General features: G+C 35.5%; 1 protein-coding gene across 1 annotated transcript in view; it reads left to right on the top strand.

Moving 5' to 3' along the window:
* Positions 1-22,509, top strand: part of LOC101896131 (ETS-like protein pointed) — a 303,468-nt gene that overhangs the window by 171,280 nt on the left and 109,679 nt on the right. The window lies entirely within an intron of this gene.

The following is a 22,509-nucleotide window of genomic DNA, read 5'->3' as shown; positions in this document are numbered from 1 at the left end:
GGGGGGGGGGGTAGTTATTATATAGTGGGTCCCGTCTGACTTTTGACTTTTCCTTACTGGTTGCATTTATCGGCAACTTTGGAATCAGCGATTTATTTCCATTGGTGACTTGTAGTGAAATTTGATGAGGAATATTTTTGCCTTTGACTTTATCCCTTTTAAAAAAGCTTTTTAGGAAAATTGTATATAAATCCACATCAAGTAATTCTTTAACCTTCAAATGTATTTTTGCCTTTTTGAGTTTCCGACGTTAAGGTAAGTTTTAGACTTTTAACCGTATTTTGAAAAAAGGCAGGACCAAAATCGTATAATTTTATAAGCTGCTTAATGGTTATCAAAATAGTACTTGTATTGTTCTCAGTAATATTACCGAAGACACTATATATCTAAAATGAAGGGAATCAAATGAATCTGAAAGTTTAAGAAGGAAGACAAGTTCCTTGAAAAATACAAAGGGTCTTTCTCTTCAATATGAGAAATGATTTTTTGAGCTGCTCTTACCTTTCCCTCATTAATATCAAGAGTCTTTACAATTTATGCTCGCTCGAAGATATTTTTTAAAAAAAGGCCCTTCGGTCGTTGTTTAGTCTGACGTTTAGACTTCTAGGTGGTCAGCGTTTCCAAATGATGCTACTTAATTTTATTCTACAAAACAAAATTAAACATTTCAGCTTTCCCACCTCCCATTTGTCCCTGAAACCTTTAAATTCATTCATGATTTTTCCATATCATTCTGCCTTTGTTGTTGCTTCTTTTTTCGGAAGAAGATAAAACAGTAGAAAAATCAGATAACCTCTAATAGCTCAACACTTCTACGAAACTTTAACGGTTTTCGTTGTATGTAACACACGGCCAGGTAAAAAATGCTTTGAAAAAAAAACATGCATTTAAATGTGGGGATAATAGCGACGAAGTCTAGCTAGATTATCCAGACACAACAACAACAACAATAACAAAAAGAAGCAGAATTTCATCCCAATGATGATTGGATTTTATGAATGAAGCTAAACCAAGAAGAATAATGAATGGAAGCGGCCAAAGTTGGCTATGAATGAATGGCAAGAAGAAATCTGGTTTCTCTAATGACTAAGTGAACGAACGAACGAAACGAAACGACCAAAGGAATGAATGAAATGATGTTACGTGTCTTAAAAGTATGACCAGAAAAAAAGGAAATGACCAATAATAATTACCACACAACGTCTATGGCCGCTGTTGTTGTTTGGATCATCATCTTTGAAACCAGTAGCACTGGGTTGCCGGTTGCTGTAAGTAACCCTGTTTGTTTTCCGAAAGGAGTTAATGAAAAGAAGTGGTCGATTGTGAAAAAGAGCTACCAACGCTGGCAGTAGCATTAACAACCAGAAAATCTTCCAAAGTCTTTCACACACAAGCAATACCAACAACATCATCATTATCGGTTTGAACTACATAATTGGAGACATGCAACAGTTATCAAAGAGAAAAACTAAAATAACATTAAATAAGCCAAAAATAAACTGGACAAAATCTAAACTTAGAGCGATTTAAGATAATGAACTACAAAGATAATCACGATCGGCGGGGATTTATATTGGGTCTTTTTCAAAACTACTTGATTTTAATATTCTTCAAATATTTACAAGTGACATATCAAACTCGAAAGCCATCCTGTATGCTCACAATGGTGCTATTATATCAAACCAAATGAAAATATATACAAAAATCTGACACTTACCTTACCTGTTAGCAGATAGTAGTTGATACGATCAGTGCTATATACCATTTGACATTCTTTCTGATCTGCTTAAAGGGAAGATGGTCTACCAAAATTACATATCATCAACATCATCTACGCCTTATTTTCAGTCTTCCATTAGAAGAACTCCTACAAAGATTTTTAAATCTCCTTTAAAAAAATTCTTATCTCCTTTCAAAGATCTTATTCAATCAAAAAAATATAAAATAATAATAATAATTGACCTACTAGGACCCACTGATTTGTATATCATCAGCCATATGACAATAGAGGACCAGAGACAAAATGTGCCTCTTCGAAAAAATATTTTTATCCCCAAGTAAAACTCCGTGTCATTTGTAGTAGATCTAGCGATGTCCGGTTGTGTGCCTGTTGGACACGATAATCGAACCCTTTCTTCTGGTACCCCTCTTCTATGTGAAGAAGATTTCAAGGTCTTGACTGAAAAAAAGACATCAAAGTCTTCTCTCTGAGTAAGGTCTCCATATCTTTTCTTAAAACAATACCCTCAAGTCCTTAGTCTTCCATTAGAACTCAAAAACCTCAAGTTCTAACATGGGAGAAGGCCTCAAGGTCGTTCACGAAAAGAAACCTGAAGGACTCCCATGATAAGAACATTTCAAAGACGCCGAAAATCTTTTAAAAACGACTAAAAGTTAGAAATCTTGATCATTGGGCTTATAAAAAAGGAAATTCTGGTTTTTAATTTAAAGAAAGACTTTAGTTTTTCGACCATAAGCAGGGTTATTTCTCCTATATTGGAAGAAAAACTAAAGGTCTTTGGAAGAGTGACTTTTTGAGAGTTATAGGAAATTTAAAAAAAAAATACAAAAGAACAAGTAAAAAAGCTCTAAGTTCGGCCGGGTCGAACTTTTAATACCCTCCACCATTTGGTACAAATTTGGCAATTTCCAAAAAAAAAAAAAAATCCGTTTAAAATTCTGTTAAAATCTTAAAAATACCGAATGCCTATACGACGACGTAGACCTGCATAGGCAACTTTTGTCATAAGTTATTAGAATATTTAAATGCGAAACATGAAGAAAAATCTGTTTATAATGTAGCTAAAATCATCAAAATACCGAATATAGTGGGTACCGTTATATGGGGGCTATACGAAGGCGTGGACCTGCACAGACAATTTTCTGGCATGGGCTGAAGTATCCATTACGAACTTCACATGCGAAATTTGAAACAATCCCGGTAAATAATGTCGCTAAAATCATCAAAATACCGAATATCGGGGGGGTACGGTATATAGGGGCTATACGAATACGTGGACCTACATTGCCCATTTTCTGTTTTATGCGGAAGTATCTATTACGAACTTCAAATACCAAATTTGGAACGATTCCGTTAAATAATGTCGCTAAAATCATCAAAATACCGAATATCGGGAGGTACCGTTATATCGGGGCTATACGAAGGCGTGGACCTGCACAGACAATTTTCTGGCATGGGCTGAAGTATCCATTACGAACTTCACATGCGAAATTTGAAACAATCCCGGTAAATAATGTCGCTAAAATCATCAAAATACCGAATATCGGGGGGGTACGGTATATAGGGGCTATACGAATACGTGGACCTACATTGCCCATTTTCTGTTTTATGCGGAAGTATCTATTACGAACTTCAAATATCAAATTGGAAACAATTCCGGTGAATAATGTCGCTAAAATCATAAAAATATCGAATATCGGGAGGTACCGTTATATGGGGGCTATATGATAACTTGGGCCTACATGGCCCATTTACAACCTTAACCTGCCTACTGGCAAAATATACATGTGTGCAAAATTTTAGCCTTCTATCTCAATTTGTTCGAAAGATAGCGTGATTACAACAGACAGACGGACATGTCTAAATCGTCTAAGAATTTTACGCTGATAAAGAATATATATACTTTGTTGGGTCTGACATGAGTATTTCGAGCAGTTACAAACGGAATGACAAAATTAATATACCCTCCATAGTATGGTGGAGGGTATAAAATTGCATAAAAACTTTATTTGAATTGATTGTACGGTCCATATAATTTAATATCTGAAGACTATTTCATGCAACTCTTGACCATAACTGCGCCTCAAATCGTCCATCCGCTTAGTTCAATTTTGGCCCACACTTCGTTCTTTATCTGAAGAATAAATGCTTCAATGTGCCGCAATAGCATCGGGCTTATCTGTATAGATATGAGAATATACACAGTCTAAAGGCGTTAGATCGTACGATCTAGGCGGCAAATTTACCGTGACCCTGAAATTAAACGTGAAAGAAAATGTTCCCTGAAATCGCGTCTCAATGAGTCCTTTTTTTCAGAGTTTAAGAGTTTAAATTTAAAATTAGATAGAACCACTTCTACTAAATTTTGGTGCAGAAGTATTTGTGGAATTCGTTGATAAAAATAGCTACTGATATTCTATGGGAATAAATTCTACTTATCTTCTCTGTGATTGGTTTATTCGGTCGTTTAGTTGACAAGAAAACTTCCGTCAAATCTTCTATGAGAAGAAACCCATTTGCGTTCCATAGGCAGAATATCCAGTGATCCTAGGCGCTTTTTATGATAAAGACCATAATTTAAACATCTGATTTTAACAATCCCTCATAACAACAAAGATATCTACTTATCTTCTTCAAGAAGTGTTCTCAGTATCTTCAAGGGAAAGAAGAACAACAGGTCTTCAATGAGAAGACCTACTGGAGTAGATATCAAACTAACCTTGTATGAGAAGATATTTTCTTAGAATTAGACATCCCGGCCTTCTATGGACAGCAGAACGTTGTAAGAAAATTTCATGCTACTACTCGCATAAGGTAAATAAGTCTTATTCTCCCAGAAGGTCCTATGTGCTTAGAAAACACAGAGTGAAATAGTATCAAATTTTAAAATAAGTTATATTTGTTCGAATTGGTCACCTTCCAACGGCCACTGAAACCGTCACACCCTGCCCGATTGGGTTGATCGACACTATGGTATTTTTTAGTGTCAACCCAAAATACTCCAACGGATTGGTATTTGAAGATTTTGTTGGCCATTTTGCGCTGGAAATGAAGCGAGGAACCTCATCTTGTAGCCATTCTTGGGTGGCGCGTTCTGAGTTCGATGGTGCTGAGTCCTGTTGGAATGTCCAAGGTCTGCGGCCAAAATGTTTGCGTACCCAAGGCTTTAATAAACCCTCCCGAATATTTTCGCTATAATATTCGGCATTTATTCTGATGCCACGGTCGATTAATTCGAGCGGAGAGCGGCCATTGGCTGTAATGTCTATATTCTTTCTGTTGCGGTGTAAGTTCTTGCACTTTTTGGAATTACAATTGTTTTACACCGAGCTCATTTTTCAATATTTGCCGAATTGAATATTGCGATATGTTCATCTCACGAGCCATTTTTCGGCCACTGCGGGTTTCTATGAAGTCGCGTCTTTACTTTTCGAACAATTTCTGCTGATGTTGCTGTTTTCTTCCGTCCACTTCCTTGACGTCGGGCTACGCTACAAGTATCACGGTAATGAGCGATGATACGAGACTCAATAAATTTATTCACATTTAAATGCTGGAGTGCTCTAACCATAGGCACTCGTGGTTTTCCAGCCAAATATAAAGAAATCACTCTCTCACACTTGAATTCCATCACGAATATTTTTTTCTGGAAAAATTTCACCAAAATGCTTTTGTACGCTTCTAAACAGCTGTCATTGGAATAATTTTAATAGTTATCAGACGTGTGGCTTAGAAATAACAGCAGTCTGAAGTTGGTTGCAGTTTTTTCATCTCACCCTGCATCATTTTCTTGACCCATAAGAGTTCCATTAGAGGAGAGCCCTCCTCTATGGGAACAGTAAATGTTCCTCTCACCTTCCTTTTCATTTTCAGAAAATTGTATTGCTGTGTGCCAGTGTTATGTTGCGTTTAAATTGATGTGTCATGTCGGTGCTTCGTTGTAGCCATTAGTATATATGTGTGTTTCTGGCATTTATTTGCTCTCTTCTTCCTGAAAGTGTAAAATTGTGAAAGATCTTTTGTCGATATGAATTGCTTTAACAGCCTTAGCCTTTGATCAGTTGTTGCTGTTCATCGTTCATTCATTGAGTTAAAAGTTCTTTTAGGCCACTTTTTTGAACTAACAACATCATCATCATGATGATCAGCCCATAAAGCAACAGCAAATTACTTATGAATGGACGACAAAAACAACAACAACAACAGTAACGAGTAACAAAACACTGATGCGTGAGTAAAATGCATTATAAGCGTGAAGAAAAAATATTATTGTTACTGTTTGGTAGACATCAGCAGACATCATTCAGTAAGTCAGCCAGCCAGGCAGCCGGCAAGTCAAGCAGCCAGATATTAACATTAACATCACATCTCATTTTATATCCAATACTCAATATGATCATCATTACTCCAACACATTGCATTTGGGATCAGGTCTGGCTGCCAAGTGATTCTATGCCTTGGCACCACCATCATCATCATCATCCACATCACATTAGCTCTGGCCCAATGCCGAAGTTGATTTTCGTCAAGACTGTTGTAGGTTTTTTTCAAATATTTTTCTTTTTTATTTCTCCCAAACATGAGAAAGTCAAACAAATTGACTTGAGATAATTATGTTGTCAGTACCCAGGGAATAATAATACCAATGACCAATTACATGGATAAAGCTACTGTTACCGCATTTGTTGATTATTTTTTCGCTCAGAGTGCCCCGCACCCTTTCATGTTGTGATTGTGGGTCGCTAGGTATACTTTTCTTCCCAGCCCACATTTGAAGCCTTTGCCATGACCTTTGTAAAACCGACCAGTTTTTTTATTATTCTCTTTTTCGGTTTATAAGATTTTGGCGCCTTTTCCCAGAGATCACAGACTAGTCCCGACTCGACGCCATGCCAGACTTCTATTATGTAATTATTGTTATTAATATTCATTAAGCCGGCTTTTAGGAGCTGTATTAGTTGGGAATAGACGACGTTAGAATTATTAACTAACTTCAAAGCCACATTGCTGTGTTCACATGTTTGGTAATAGGGTTTTGTTTGTCTGGTTGTTTGTTTAATGTCCTTTTTTGGAAAACCGATTAATTTTCGCCATAAAACAATATTGTTTGCTGTCTGCAAAGTTAAAACGTGCCGAGAAATCAAATTGTTTTCAATGTTGAGAAAAACAAAACACAAGAATTATAAAAATAACTATTTAAAGTGGATTTCAATTGAAGGAATAAAAATAGAAAGATATTTTGGATAATTATTTAAAAAAACATATTCTGGAAATGGTGCTTTTCTATGTCTAAGATACCCACAAAAGGACTTTTCGAGGTCTTCTATACATAGAAGATGGTCAAGTGGTGTTCTATGTATAGAGGACCGTCAGGAGGGCTTATACACATAGAAAATCGCCAGATGGCCTTCTAGACATAGAAGACCCTCTTCAGAAGTTCTTCTGTACGGAGAAGACCATTAGAAGGTCTTCTGTACGAAAAAGATATCTTCTGACCCCCGGGGACTCTTTGATACTTAGAAGATTCACGGGGAGATCTTCTTCTTCAGGAGGACTTCTGCACATAGAAGACTTTAGGAGGTCCTATGTACGATGAAGACCCTCAGGAGATCTTCTGTGCGAAAAAGGCCCTCAGGGGGTCTTCTATACATAGTGGACCCTTCTATATATACGGGGTGACGTAAAAAACTGCAAAAAAGTCAAACTCCATAATTTTTATTTCTTTTTTAATTTTATTGAATAAAAGCAAAAAATGTCGGAAATGTCATCAAATTTTAGAATAAGTTTAGATCTGTTCGAATTGGTTACGTTTGGTACGAATTATGGCCTTCAAACGGCTAAAGAAACCGTCATAAGCTGCCCGAATGTTGCTCTGAGGTATTTTTGCCCATTCCCGGCAAAGCGCTTGCTAGAGTTGATCGACAAGTTGGTATTTTTTAGAGCCAACCTTGCTTTCCAAAACACTCCAGACACAATAGTCCATTGGATTGGTATCCGGAGATTTCATTGGAAATGAAGCGAGGAACCTCATTTTGTAACCATTCTTTGGTTGCGCGTACTGTGTGCGATGATGCTGAGTCCTGTTGGAATGGCCAAGGTCTGCGGCCAAAATGTTTGCGTACTCAAGGCTTTAATACACCCTTCAGAATATTTTCGCGATAATATTCGGCATTTATTCTGATGCCACGGTCGATTAATACAAGCGGAGAACGCCCATCGGCTGTTATGGCGGCCCACACCATCACCATGGCCGGCGCTTGAGTTCTGGTGGCCAACCGAAGGTCCACATTTTGACCTGACCTCTTTGGCAAGTAAACACGATCATTTTGTTTGTTTACAAATTGCTGGACAACGAATGTTTTCTCATTGGAGAAAACAAAATTCGGCAGTGAACTCTTTAGTTCTTTTGAGTCTATTTTCTTTATGTTGCGGTGTAAGTTCTTGCTCTTTGTGGAATTTCAATGGCTTTACCCCGAGCTCATTTTTCAATATTTCCATTCGACATATCATGCGATATGTTCAGCTCACGAGCCATTTTCTATACATGAAATACCCTCAGGATGTCTTCTATGCGGAGAATAACCTCAGGACGTCTTTTAAACTAAGCTCTTCTATACCTAGAAAGACACCCTCAGGGTGTCTTGTATACCCAGATGACTCTTCTTTACATAATAGTCCCCTAAAAGGGGTTCTATACCTAAAAGACCCTCAGGAGATTTTCTATACATGAAAGACCCTCAGAAGATCTTCTATACATAGAAAACTTACAGAAGGCATTCTGTACAGAAAAGACCCTCAAAAGATCTTCTATACATAGAAGAGCCTTAAAAGGTTTATATAAATGATTCTCAGGAGGTCTTCTACAAATAGAAAACCTCTAAGAAATCTGATAAGTTTAGATCACCTTTAGGAGGTGTTCTTTGTTAAAATATTTTTAGGACGCTTCTATATTTATCAGGCTTTTTGGCGACATATAGCTTTCTGAGATACTCCTTGTAAATTATCAACCAAAGTGTCGGAGCACACACTTCGACATACTCTAACACATTCTGCCGCTGAAAAAAAAAAACCAAGAGATTAATTGTTTTGAAACACTCGAGGATGTGTTTGGAATACCAATAACATTTTTCCCACTTGTGAGTTGCATTTTAATTGGAAATCGAATTTACGTTCGCCGATTGCAAATCTTGAGTGATGATCATCTGTGTGTGAAGCGTGTGATACTCAATGGATTTTGTGTTCAGCAAAGTAAGCGAACGAATGAATGAATGACTGAATGAAATGTGAAAAATAAAAGCTGAATGGACAGCCTGCCATTATGAATGAATTCGCTGCGACGCGTCCACTAGTTCCGCTGATAGTTTTTTTGTGTGGCGTTGTTGTTTTCTGTGTTAGGGGTACTTAAAACGATTTGCATATCCAATATTTGCCTTTCAACATGATTTCTCTTTACACACAAACACCAATCGTTCGTTCGTCCGTCCATCTATCCGTCCGATCAGCCGACCGACCAACACACACCCTGTTTTGCAATCAGATAGTTTTTTTTGTGTAAAGAATTATAGTGTTTTTTCTTCGTTTGATTTAGTTTTTTGTTGTGTGGACGAAACAAAAAAACATTTGAATAAAAAATACGAAAAGTAAAAATAAAGCAAAATAAATAAAACAAAAACAACATTTGGTTGCGCTACAACGCTGGTGAGGAGTATGTCGACAATGATGATGGCCGTTTCCGTTTTCAGAGATGTATGGCTGGTTGGATGGATGGATGGTTGTTTTTTTTGTAATTTTGTTGTTTAGTGTCGATTAGCCAGCCAAAAAAAAAAAATCCGAATGGGGAAAAAGTCTCTTAAAAATTGATCAACATATTGCTCTCCACTCTCATACTGGAGCGGACAATGTTGTCAATACACGGGGCAATTTTCAAGCCGTTTTGAAATAGGTAACACGTTAAACAAACCATGAGATAAATGTTAATAACTAGAAGTATCGGGACTCAAGTGCTACTAAAATAGGTTGGAGAATGCAATTAAACCATCAATAGTCCCCAAGTCAGCGGAACCATTATATACATGTCATATCATAACGTTAACCTACGTAGCTACTTTTTCTGTTACGGGGGTTTTATCTATTGCTAGTTTAAAATAACAAAATTTAAAACAATTCCGTGGAAAATTGTTGCTAAAATCATCATTTATTCCAAATATAGGAAAATGTGGACCTATAGAAATAACATTCTGCCACAGAATGGAGAACTCAAAACGATTTCCAAATTCCGAATTTTGAAATTAGACAACGTAACGTTTAAAAACTTATCTGTAATCGTTAAGTTATCGAATAATGCGAGGACCGATGTTGCCCTTTCAAAGGTTCTTTGTCAAGAGAACATCTTTCATAGGTTTCCTACTCAACGAAAACCTTTCAACGATCGTTTGTATATGAGACCTGTCTAAGGGTTCTTGTCTATAGAAAACTACTGCAAAATATCTCTCAAAGGTCTTCTGTCTATAAAATACATATCTGTCTTTTGTGTTTGAAAGTCTTTTATAAAGAAAAGACTCTCTAAAGTTCTGTTTAGATCAATTTTAAAGAGTTTTGAAGCATATATGTAATTCGTTAGTGGCTTCCTGTCTATAAAAACCCTTTTAAAGGTCTATAGAAGACCTACAAAATATCTCCTAGTTATGGAAGGTTTTTCGAAACTTTTCGGTCTATAGAAGACATTTTAAAGCTCCCCAGTATGTGGAACATTTTTTAATGGCTTCATTTTGTAAAATTATTTTTAAAGGTTTTCTGATTTGAAACGTCGGGATACTAACAAAAAAAAAGATACTCAATTCACCAAAATACAAATTCTAGTTCCAACGTTTTATTATGCAACGGTTGTCGCCTCCTTAATTATTCGAACTCAAATTGAGATAACACGTTCTTAACTCTCTTCCCAAATGGACCCACAGTCATTTTCAAGTTGAAAGACAAGTATTCCGGTTGTATCCGCTATAAGGTATCGGTCGTATGAAATGAGGATCTTTTCAAACACTATTTTATAAACACTAAGTGTGTTTTGGGAATTCTTCCTCTTTTCGATTATCTAATACCAGTGTCAATTAGAACACGTAACATACAAAAGAGCCAAAGGACCGATATTGTCCATTTCACAGATAACCTAAATCGGAAAAAATATTACGGCGTGCCAGGTTTGGAACACATTAACTACATTTTTTCATTTTACATGAGATATTTGATAATTTTTGGAAAATAATAAAATGTGCGTAAGCTAGCAGACTCCATTTTCGTACTTCTCTAATGTAAGTAAAATTTTGGAATGTGCAAAATTTAAAGAATATGAAACATTTATTCAAATTTTATGCGAATAATTGTTAATTAAAATTGCGAATAATTGTTTATTAAAATTATAAGCTTTTGTGGGTGAGATACGAAAAGGAGTGATCCAATCAATTTCATAATCACATCAGCTATTTTGGTTAAGAGAAACATTTCGATATTCCAAGTTTGAGTATTGTGTTATAAGTATTGAGAATTTTGACCCTATGTTGGGGTGGTTCTAGAAGGTGTGAAAACCAAACAACTAACTTCAGACTGCTGTCATTTCGAAGCCACTCGTCCGACAGCTGTTAAAATTATTCCAGTGACAGCTCATTATATTGTTTATAAGCGCACAAAAGCATTTTGGTGATAATTTTCCAGAAAAAAAGTTATTCGTGATGGAATTCAAGTGCGATTTCGTTACAAAACTCCAGCTCCAGATGGTGTGAGCCGCCATAACAGCCGATGGTCGCTCTCCGATCGTATTAATGGACCGTCGCATCAGAATAAATGCCGAATATTATCGCGAAAATATTCTGGAGGGTGTATTAAAGCCTTGAGCATACAAACATTTTGTTCGCAGACCTTCCAACAGGACTCAGCACCGTCGCACCCAAGAGGTTCCTCGCTTCATTTCCAGTGCACAATGGCCACGAAAATCTCCGGATACCAATCCGTTGGACTACTGTGTCTGGAGTATTTTGGAAAGCAAGGTTGGCACTAAAAATACCAAAGTGTCGATCACCTCAAGCAAGCGCTTCGACGGGAATGGGTTAAAATACCGAAGAGCAACATTCGGACAGCGTGTGACGGTTTCATTGGCCGTTTGAAGGCCATAGGACACCCCTAGATCGCCTCTTAAGGTTCTGAAATAGATTTTGTCCAAAGTCTTGTTGCACATTGTTGTGTTTGTCATAGAGGAAGCCACATACTAAAGTTCTAGTTCTTTTCGATCATTCAATTTTAATGACTCCATTTTCGGTGCTTTTTGGTATTTCTGGATAATTTAGTACAAATATTCAAAACGTCTACTTATATGTCATTTTTTTCATAATCGATATAATTAAAACATGCTTGTTCTTTTCGATTGTTCATATTTAGTATCTTTTAGTATTTTCGTAGTTTTAATACGATTTTGCCAAAAACATTTTTCTACACTAAATTGCTTATTATAGACTAAGTCATATGTAATTATTTAGACGTCTAGCTCTTTAAGTTTAGTAACTTTCAGTATTGTTGGTATTTTTGGCAAATTTAAGATCGTCTAGATCGTCACAGTCGGCAATTGAATATTTTGACAATTTAGTACGAATTGTATATAATTTTCTACCTCTATTTATTCTACACTAATTTGCACCCTTTGTACCAAAAGTCAGCCTTAACACACTTCTACCCATAAAAAGTTGCCTACATGCAAAATTTTAAGATTCTAGTTTTATCAGTCTTCTGGGCGTTAGTTATACTGACTGACATTGCCACGAAGCTCTTTTTCTTATGTCTTTAATTTACATAAGACATATTTTAGGCCTTTATTTTCTTTCCTAAATTTTCAAAAAGTGGTCTATCGCCAATAGACCATCAGTATCAGAAGAAATTAAAAAAATCGCCAAATTGTCATCACTTTTTTTTGGTTTGTCCTACCATTGCAATCTCTCTGTCGTTCTCTCTTTGCACATTGCTGTGTTGTGGTCAGCTTTGATATGTTTGTGAATGAATTTCGTACCATCAATCTGTATAAAAAATCAAAGCAAAATTATCCAAGAGAGCAACGAGCTGGAGAGTCAGCTGTTTGGTCAGTTGTCAATGTGAATAAAAAAGAGAATAACAAATGTGAGAATTGTTACACATACAGCACAGATGATGAGTGTGTGTGGCATTTTTGAGATACGATAACACAATTCACATAGATACTTTTCCGATACAATATGCCATGGTATAAGTGAGAAACTATCAAAAGAGTATCGGTTTGTTTTGTTTTTTTCGTTTTTGTTTTGGGATTTTTTGATGTGGTTGTGATGCAGGCAAAAACCCACACACAACACACATTCGAGATTTCTGCCTGCGCGTGTGTGTGTGTGTTTTAGGATATGATGATGATCGTCGTTGTCGTTCGTTATGAACATTTATTTTACTCGCATTCAGTTCAGTTTCATACGAATCCAATAGATACACAATAATTATTTCGTGTGCCCAACAAAATAACAAAAATAAAATAAAAATAATTAAATAAGATCTCTACAAAAGAAACAAACAAGCAAATTCTGTGATTTTAATTTAAAAGAAAAATTGAAAGTGTTACAAATGCTAAAAAGTGTCTTAAATATTTTAATTAAGAATTAAATAAATTTACTGAAGATCAGATTGTTTGTGTTTGAGTTGATTTGTGCCACAAGTGCTAATTGCCAAGAGTGTCTGTCAAGTGTTTTTCTTATTGTGGCGGCATTGTTTGACTACAGCATCGCCTGGAAAAGTAGCTATCTGTGAGATAAATATTCAGATAAAAACAAAACACCGATCGTGATTATGTTTACAATATTGAAACACCTGTATGAGAAGATATTTAAAATACATTTTTATTGTTTTTTTCTGCCATGGTTTAATTAAATTGAAAGTTATTTTAAGTTTTCCAGATAAGGTCCACACTATGGTCTGTTAAACAAAAGACTGAGAGTAATTTTCTAATTCTTATCACAATATTCCCTCTGAAGCAAAATGTCATTTGTTTATGCTCTCTGTTTTGATCGTGGACTTATCTCGTTTTCTCTCTCCAGTTTACTTCTCTCTCAGTTTTGAGTCATTATCTCTCTCTGCGTTTGTCAATAGCAACGTTGCCATATTTGATTTCATCTGTGCTCTTAAATTTACCATATTTTAAAAATTTAATTATGATTTTGTAAATAATAAATATTTACGGATTTATTCTGATTTAGAACCTTAACTGAAAAAATAATAAAAATTTAGTGATGTTGATATATAGTACTGGGAAATTGTATTATATTGCCGAATATTTAAGTTTTTGTGCCGTAACTTGTAGACAGAACATTGGCGAAGTTAGGCTTAATCGGTAAACGACTTACTATACAATATATTTGTAATTGTGCCCCGATTTCCGGCAATTGTTATTGTATTAACAAATACAAACATTGGCAATATCAGCCAACTTTTTCTGCCACCTCTCCACAAATTTTGGAAAAAGAAAGATAGCTCTTATAAAATACGAAATTATTAACCGAAATTCTGATACTTTCCCACATAGACCAATTTAATCCTTGATCTTTTCTTGGGCGAAGTGGACGTAATGGTTTGACCAATATTAACATGCACAACTTTACACTGTGTAACACAAAAAAAAGTTACAGGAAAAAATTGAAGACACATATCTGCGTTTCGATAGTTTACATCACAAATTCACCCAAATAGAGGGGCTTTGTGAAACTCGAATCAAGTTTGAAGATGGGTAATATCGCCCCACTCCTTTCTTCCTGGTACCTTTATAAAAGGTAAAAATTCACAAAATTTTAAAAATTGAATATCACACAGAGATCGAAGGAATTATCCGATTTCGTTAAAACTTGTAATATCGCAATATTTCTATCAGGTCTAAGCTAAAATGGACAATATCGGCCCACTCCTACCCTTCTGGTCCAAACAAAGAGTCAACATTTTGATGTTCACAACGCTTATTAAATGTAAAATATAATCAAACTTATATTCAAATTTCGCATATCCAAATATTTCTACCAGCTCTATAACTTTTATGAAGATAGGTTATATCGAACAACTTTTTCTGGTCCATCCACACATCAGGTGAGCTTTTGAATACCCTTAACTCCCATGAAATGCAAACAGAGAAACCGATGGTTTTCAAACTTGGTACATGCCAAAATTTCTACTAAGCCAAGATCTAGTGTGAAGATAAGATAGATCGGATTAGTCCTTTTGGTTACTCCCTCACAAATTGCCAAAAGGTGAAAGAAACATCTGAGTGCCTTCAAATTTAGCATATCCCAATATTTCTAACAACTTTATATCTTGGAAGAGGAAGGGGTAGATCGAATTACTTCTTCTGGTACCTCACACATAACGGGTCAACATTTTGAAAAGTCATAACCAACCCTCATAATAAGCAAAATGAACATTCGATTCATTTCAAACATGGCACATCCCCATATGTCTTCCAACACCATTTCTGGTGTGGAGATGGGGTAGATAGGACCACTCCCTTCGGTGCCTTTCATAAATTTCCGAAATATTCTCCCGTTCTATTCAAAGATCGCACATTGTAATATTTGTACTAACATTAGGCTCACAGGGTAAGATACAAAACTGCAACAAAGTCAAACGCCATCATTTTCACATTTTTTAATTTTATTTTATTTAATGAAAGCGAAAAATGTCACAAATAGCATCAAATTTTGAACCATTCTTGGGTGACGCGAACTGAGTGTGATGGTGCTGAGTCCTTTTGGAATGACTAAGGTCTGCGGCCAAAATGTTTGCGTACCCAAGTATTTAATACACCCTCAGAATATTTTCGCGATAATATTCGGCATTTATTCTAATGCCACGGCCGATTAATACGAGCGGAGAACGACCATCGGCTGTTATGGTGGCCCACACCAACACCATGGCCGGCGTTTGAGTTCTGGTGTCTAACCGAAGATGCACATTTTCAGCTGACCTCTTTGGCAAGTAAACATGATCATTTTGTTTGTTTACAAACTGCTGGACAACGAATGTTTTCTCATCGGAGAAAACAAAATTCGGCAGTTCACCACTTTCGGCCAAGCGATAGGATACGTAGGTTCAAATTTTGTGGTACGTCCCAAAAAAAGTATACAAAAGTTAATATGCAAATAACGGCAAACCGGAGACTTTTAACTTGTTGGATTTAGATTTCTGGTAATCCTTGAATATTAGTGACAACAATATGAGAATTATTTTGGCTGCACATATTAACCCTCGAGCGAGTTACCAAATCGAACTTTTTGTAGTCTTTTTTCATTCAAAATATAGTTAAAATCTCAGTTTAACGAAATCGTATTAATTCAAAATATTTTTTGAAATAGTTACCAAAATTTGGGAAAATTAGATGGAAGATATTATGACTACAACGTAAAAATATTTGAAATCAGGGTTTACCCTACATGAGGCCTAATACAAAAAGTAGGTCGGCATGACACATTCTGTTACCTATGATTCTTGACATAATCCAGAGCTCTCCGTAAATGTACAAAACTCTGCATAAAATGTTGCGAACGCTACCACAAAATATTGGGGTCCCTTTGCATAAAGGTCACGAAAAGTGTGGGCTAAGAACCTGAAACATATTTGTGGTCAAATTTCCCAAACTGTGTAGGAGGGAGACTTCTTCCCTACATTTCGTTTACTTTGCGATGTAAATTTTCAAAATGTCGATACAACATTTAAATCTATTTTCATATTCTACTAGAAAATGGAATGGAAAATGAGTGATGATCCTATTTGTATTTCAAATTATTCCATTTGTAACTCCATTTATTCGAATGATGTTTCGAATCTTCGATTTGTAATTAAAATTATTTAAATTCTTTTCTTCGATTTTTAAATGGAACAATTCTAATGTTAATTGGAATATTTCGAATTACAAATGCATTATTTCGAATTGGAATAATTCGAATTACAGTTGGGATACTCAAATTACAACTAAAACAATTTGTATTACAATTCGAATGATTAGAATTACAAATATAATTCTCAAATTAAAATTAAAATATTTTGATTTTCGACCAATTTAATTATTTTTACTGGTTTTTATCGGGCTTTTTTGGTCGGATTATTTTAAAATGAGAATAAGATTTTATTTCATTTTTTGCTCGACGTTTCGTTAGTTTTTTCCAACATTATCAAGAGCTTATTTATTTGAAATTATTAATTATTTTTCATTATTATCTATTAATATGCATTAAAAACTAGACTCCACGGACATATAATTAATACAATAAATAATAATAAAATAAAAATCGCAGTTAAACTTAAGCTAATTTTATCACAGAACTGTTTCTACATTCGAATTACATCTGCAAAAGTTGTAATAATACCGATCACGTACTCCTACAAATTTTTGGCTGGTACTCCCTACATTCTGTTTTGTGGTTGGACTTATTCTATAACGACTTAACTCATTACTTGATCATGAGAAAACCCTTTTTTAATTGTTTTAGAGATAATCTTCTTTCAACCAACTAAAGGAAATTGTTTTATTATACCTCATACAGTTACCACGTTTTCATTTTATACCGGTCCTTTTGGAAAAAAAAAATTCTATATAGGCCCATTTTTTCGTACATGCCCCAAATAACAGTACCTTCCGATATTTTGATTATAGAAGTCAGATTTTTATACCCTACACCACAAGGTGGTCAGGGTATTATGTCTTTTTGCATTTGTTTGTAACAGGCAAAAGGAAACGAAACGAGATAGACCCACAGCTAAAGGAAATTGTTTTATTATACCTCATACAGTTACCACGTTTTCATTTTATACCGGTCCTTTTGGAAAAAAAAATTCTATATAGGCCCATGTTTTCGTACATGCCCCAAATAACAGTACCTTCCGATATTTTGATTATAGAAGTCAGATTTTTATACCCTACACCACAAGGTGGTCAGGGTATTATGTCTTTTTGCATTTGTTTGTAACAGGCAAAAGGAAACGAAACGAGATATACCCATAGTTCCTTTTGATGGTCTGAATAAAATCACATTCTGAGTCGATTTATGCATGTCCGTCCGTCCGTCCGTCTGTCCATGTTTTTTTGTAAACAAAGTTCAGTTCGTATTTATTGCCCTATCTAGATGAAATTTTGCTGTTTGTTTGGCCCAAGGACGAACCCTATTGAAATTGGAGATAATCGTTCAAAATTAAGATATAGCTCCCATATATATATCTTCGTCCGATTTGCCTTTTATTGTGCACCAAGCGTGCAATATCAATCCGAATAGTATAGAGTTTTGCACGTACGATCAGATTGGACCTGAAAATAAGTATGCCAAATTTGATCGAAATCTGTTCAGATATAGCTATAGCTCCCATATATATTGTTCATCCGATTTGTTATTTTTGTCCTCCGCAGCCGTAATATGCACTCTGTAACAACAATATATGGGGAAATATATCAAATACAGCTCAGAAATACCTTTGCTAAATGTTGTCGAGATCGGTTCAGATTTGGATATAGCTCCCATATATAACTTCGTCCGATTTGCTTTTGATTGTGCACCAAACGTCTGATATTTGCCCAAATTGGATGAAATTTGGCACTTTCGATCGAATTGAGTCTAGCAGCTAGTATATCAAATTTGGTGAAGATCAGTTCAGATATTGCTATAGCTCCCATATATACTGTTCATTTGATTTGTCATATTTGTTATATATATATATATATATATATATATATATATATATATATATCCGATTTCAAATTAATTTTGCTCAAAATGGGGAATACAAGTCCGAATTTAAAAGATACAAATGCTTCGGCATATTTAGTCCTTTGAACTTTAAATTATAATTATAATCATAGCGTGTATGATTGAATTCTCCCTTAAAAACTTTTAATTGTTATACGCAGCTCCACTAAATTGGCAAAGTGGTGTAGGGTATCATAAAGTCGGTCCCATCCGACTTTAAGACTTTCTTTACTGGTTCAATATAATGTCCTGCAATCGTGTATACGTAATTAAATGTTACCTAATATTTGGAATAGGAGAAATGTATCGGTCCTTACTCACATTTGGCATTTTGATGAGTTTTACACATTTCAAACAAGTATATTCTTGCAATAATAGATCTAATAGAGACTTATTTGCGATTCTAAACAAATATATATTTTCTTATCCGAGTTCATATATAACGTTCGAATAACAAGTATTGACAGAACGGATTTCTAACTCTAATGGTGAAGGGTATAAAATGTTGGCCCCAGTCGAAAGTTATTGCTATTTTCCTACTCAAAATTATTATTTTTTGTCTAAAAATTCCTGGAGACCTGGGGTTCCCCCCTAAATTAAAGAGTTATTTTCTTCGGGGTAATAGTGTAATATTTAGCAAGAAATTTGATAACACCCATTCACGGCCTTGTAATTGTTTTATGATTTGTTTGTCATGTTTCGAATCGATAAACACATACTCAACTTAATTGTTTGATATCGACTGCCCCTTTTTACCACCGTGAGGGTGGCGTGGCGATATGTAAGCAGCTACCAGTTGCTTGTACAACAGACAATTGAAACAAACTTATTTCGCCCTTTCTCATTTCTTTTTTTCAATGAAAATTTAATGGAAATGAAATTGTTTGCTAGCAGCATATCTAAGGGTTAATTGGCTAGTTTTGAAGTTCGGCAGCGATAAAATGTGACACATAATGGTTAACAATCACAACATGAAATTATGATACAGAAGGCGATAAACGTTGGCATGGGGGCCCCCTCTCGTGATATGGGTGTGTGTTTTTGTATGTTTGGATGAATGTGTAACAAATCAATTAAATTCTTTATTTAAACTTATTGACCTTTGCTGAAGGAACAATTGCCTTCTGCTTGTAATCAAATATTTTCCCTTCTTTTCCATTTGAATGCGGGGGTATGTCATGACCCTTTCTCTGCCTCATTCACATGTTGATAATACTTTTCTCTTTATGATTTGATTAGCTGCAGACACTTACTATGACAGCCATACGAATCTGACAGTCAGACAAGCCATTCAGCTGAATGGGTAACCATATCGTTGCTCTACAAGCTACTACTGGTAGTCACCCTGGCATTGTTGGGGAACAGCTTGTGTCCAGCTTGAGTTCTCTTCTAGTTGTTTGTTTGTAAATTTTCTTTTTCTTTCTTTTTTTATTTGTTGTAGAAAAAAGAACAATTCAAGACACAAGTGCTGATTTATAGCACGCGTTGTTGCATTCTTATGATTGAATTTGTAGAAAATGAATGAAAAGGCCAAACAACCAAGGCATTCGTTAGCCTGCCCTCACCACCCCACAAAATGGAGAGCTCTAAGAAAGGGGGAAATTGTGCTTAGACCTCCACTTTCTTTACAATGTGAGGCATAGAGCAATGCCAACAATTGACATGTGTGGGTGTTCGAGTTCAAGTCTACTTGTTTTCAATTGTCTGAAGAGGAGGGAGGCACTCCTCTCAAATCATATAAAGGGTTTCGAATGATGGCAACTTGTTGTCAGACATTAAAGAAGTGATTTAATGAGTGTCTTAATTGCAGCTTAATTTTAATGTGGAGTTTGACAAAAGAAATTAAAAGATGTTTTTGAAGACATTTTTCATGGAGTGATAATTAAAGTGGAAAGTTAAAATTATTGTGTTAAGATCTTTTATTGGGGTCTTTAAAAAAACCATGCAGGAAGCGTTTTTATTGGTAAAAATATTTGGATTGGTGAAATATGAAAAAAAAAACGGATGTTTATTTCACTTTTTATGAGCGTTTGGTTCAAAATATTAATCCCTTTGTGGGGGGGATACTAGAAGGTGTGATATATTCCATCTTCATACCTGATCTTATATTGAAAGGATAATCTGAGTTTGAAAGTAATCAATTGATCATTTTGTTTCTATGAGCGCCTTGTTTATTCCAAATTATGACCAGTTGTGGGGGAGGTACCGATAGGTACCGTCATCCCAGATCTTGCGTTGGTAGACATATTTGAATACGGCGGGTTGGAAAGGAATCGGATGTTCATCTAGTGTCTTATGAGCTTCATGGTTATTCATAATGTTGACCCTTTCTGGGGGAGGTACTTAATGGCTTAGCACTGATATAAGTATTAGGGTTTGTAAAGTTTTCACACAATTGGATGATCCTTTCTTGTTGAATGAAGAAACTTATTTGCTTTGAAAATGTTGTTGTTGAATGGGAAATATGAAAATGAGTGGGCCGACATTGCCCGAACTCGACCTAAGTTTTGTAATGATATTACGATGTACCAAGATAAAGATAGCTATGATCTAAAACCGTTATTCCCATTAGTCACGTCTTGGATGTATCAAATGATATACAGGTTGAGATGACTGTGACAGCTCATTATATTGTTTACAGGCGTACAAAAGCATTTTGATGAGAATTTTCCAGAAAAGAAAAGTTATTTGCGGTGGAATTCAAGCGTGATAGTGTGATTTCTTTATATTTGGCTGGAAAACCAAAAGTGGCTTTCGTTAGAGCACTTCAGCATTTAGGTGTGATTTTTTGTGTCTCGTACCATCGCTCGTTACCGTGATATTGGTAGCGTAGCCCGACGTCAAGGAAGTGGACGGAAGAAAACATTCCAAAAAAAAGCAACATTAGCAGAAATGGTGCGGAAAGTAAAGAAGCGGCTTGATCGAAACCCGCGTCGCAGTTGCCGAAAAATTGCTCGTAAGTCCAATTCGTTGGAGTATTTTGGAAAGCAAGGTTGGCACTAAAAAATATTAAAGTGTCGATCACCTCAAGCAAGCGCTTCGCCGCAGAGCAAAATTCAGGCAGTGCGTTACGGTCTCATTGGCCTTTTGAAGGCCATAATTCGTGTCAAAGGTGACCAATTCGAACAAATTTTAAAATTTGATGCTATTTCCGACATTTGCTTTCATTCAATAAAATTTAAAAAAAAATGTAAAAATTATGGTTTTTGACATTGTTTCAGTTTTTATCTCACCCTATGGTGCCATATGGCTGAGGGTATACATTTTATTTTAGTATATGGTTCGGCCGGGGCGAACTTTTAATACCCTCCAGCATTCGTAAGAAACTTGCTAAAAAATCCGAAAAATGACGACCTTTATACCTGGTCTATACGAAGACGTGGAACTGCGTACGAAATTTTTTGTCATAGCCCATACTATCCGTTACGAACTTTTAATAAGAAATTTAAAACAATCCCGGCGGATAATGTAGCCAAAATCATCATAATACGGAATATTGGGAGGTACCGTTATATGGGGGCTACACGAAGACGTGGATCTGCATACGAAATTTTTGGCATAAGCTGTAGTACCCATTACAAACTTCGAAAACGAAATCGGGAGGTACCGTTATACGGGGGGCTATACGAAAACGTGGACCGACATGTCCCATTTACGAAAAATACACATGTGTGCCAAATTTTAGTCTTCTATCTCAATTCGTTCGAAAGATAGCATGTTTAAAACAGACAGACACACAGACAGAGTGTCTCTTAGACTTTTACGCTAATCCAGAATATATATACTTTGTAGGGTCTATCATAAATATATCTAGGATTTATAAACGGAATAACAAAGCTAATATACCCTCCATAGAATGATGGAGGGTTAAAAAAATATAAAATTGAGAATAATCAGCAAAATAATACAAAAAAAAAAAACATCTTATTAAAAAATCACAATTATAGTACTAATAATCCTTAAGAGAATCCTAAAAATTGCTATCAACGT

Source organism: Musca domestica, unplaced genomic scaffold (genome assembly GCF_030504385.1).
Source record: "Musca domestica strain aabys unplaced genomic scaffold, Musca_domestica.polishedcontigs.V.1.1 117, whole genome shotgun sequence".
Lineage (NCBI taxonomy): Eukaryota > Metazoa > Arthropoda > Insecta > Diptera > Muscidae > Musca > Musca domestica.
Note: the sequence above shows the minus strand (reverse complement) of the source record. Positions and strands in the feature narration are given on the sequence as shown.